A 1,599-nucleotide genomic window follows, 5' to 3' on the forward strand; every position below is an offset into this window, starting at 1 on the left:
ATATATATATATATATATATATATATATATATATACACACACACACACATTATAAGCATCTATACTTAAAGAATTTCTTCTTTGAGATCCTATCCGTTTTCTATGTTGGTATATAACGCATCGTAATTAAAAACCATTTCATATCGTGATTACGTAATGAATTAATATATTACATTTTTATTTTTTATTTTCACTCGAATTCTTCACTGAAAATTGATTCTACAACGCAGAGGGACCAAACAAAATAGGGTTTGTCATTTTAGCTTCATGGGTTAGTCTTCTCTCTACCCTTCCTTTGGAAAACAAGATTAGAAGCAGAACTAATAAATGCAGCAATACGTTTAAGGTTTAAATAAATTATAATTAGCAATAATTATTCCATGTTGTTTGATATTATTCCAGGATATATAAATGAATGGGTAACCAGGTGCTGAAAATCGCATGTGATTAAGGAGCCAGACGCAGACTTGGCTGCGTGGTTAAGAAGGTCGCTTTGCAACCACGTGGTTTTAGGGTTCATTCTCATTACGCGTAACCTTGGCTAAGGGCCCCCTACTATAAGCCCCAGGACGACTAATGCCTTGTGACTGAAACTATGTGGAATCCCGTCATATACATGTGTATGCTTGTGAGTCCGTGTTTTTGTCTGTATGAAGATGTGTGTGTCTGATTGCGCTTGTTTTTTTCCCCTCAATTGCTTGACAGCCGCTCTTAGTTTGTTTACGTTTCCGTAGCTAAGCAGTCCGGCAAACGAGTCCGACAATATAAGAGGCAGAATTAAAATAATAGTGCAGGGTTCGATTTGTTCGACAACACTATTCAAAGCCGTGCTCCAGTATGGCCGCAGTCCAATGATTGAAACAAGTAAAAGAAATAATAACAACCAATATTTTGTGCTGTTAAATTTTCTTAATTCATGTTTTCGTTTCTTATTGCTTAGTCTCAGATAATCCATATGAAGCTAATCTACCTAATCCAAGATATTCGAGTCACGATTATTTCATTTCGTTATCGGATATCTACGATATTATTATCCAGTATTCTTTTTAAAGATATTCAAGTTGGTAGATTAAGGGTTGGGAGAGAATTAGCTGGTATTTCTAGAAAATCAAGCAATCATGTATAAGGTCCCTAGTTGTGCGCAGGCGTGGCTGTGTTGTTAAGAAGCCCGCTCAATACCCATGTAGTCTTGGGTTCAGTCCTACTGGATCTTTTACTGTAACCCCAGGTCGATCAATGCCTTGTGAATGACTTTGGTAGGTGGAAAGTGTATGAAAGCCCGTTATATGTGTGTGTGTTTGTGTATATATATATATATATATATATATATATATATATAGGAAAATGAAAAAAGCCAGAATGCTGAACTGGAAGCATATTTTAATAAAGATTTCTTCTAACCGGTTTTCATTGCGAAAAGCAAATTATCAAGAAGGAGAATGAAAATGTTTTTTTACAAAGAAGTACAAAATGAAGAAAATAATATATAAAACAATAATATATAAAAAAAATAAATATACCCATACATTATATTGTCTTTGAGCTTTTGTAGTTCAATAGTAGTTCATGTATAAACTGGTAGGAAAAATAAGGATGCAT

At 34.1% G+C, this 1,599-nt stretch overlaps 1 protein-coding gene across 1 annotated transcript in view; it reads left to right on the forward strand.

Annotated features, from left to right (window-relative positions):
* LOC106870569 (rhodopsin) overlaps nt 1-1,599 on the forward strand; it is a 238,547-nt gene that overhangs the window by 41,710 nt on the left and 195,238 nt on the right. The window lies entirely within an intron of this gene.

The sequence above is a fragment of the Octopus bimaculoides genome, chromosome 7 (genome assembly GCF_001194135.2).
Source record: "Octopus bimaculoides isolate UCB-OBI-ISO-001 chromosome 7, ASM119413v2, whole genome shotgun sequence".
NCBI classification, from domain to species: domain Eukaryota; kingdom Metazoa; phylum Mollusca; class Cephalopoda; order Octopoda; family Octopodidae; genus Octopus; species Octopus bimaculoides.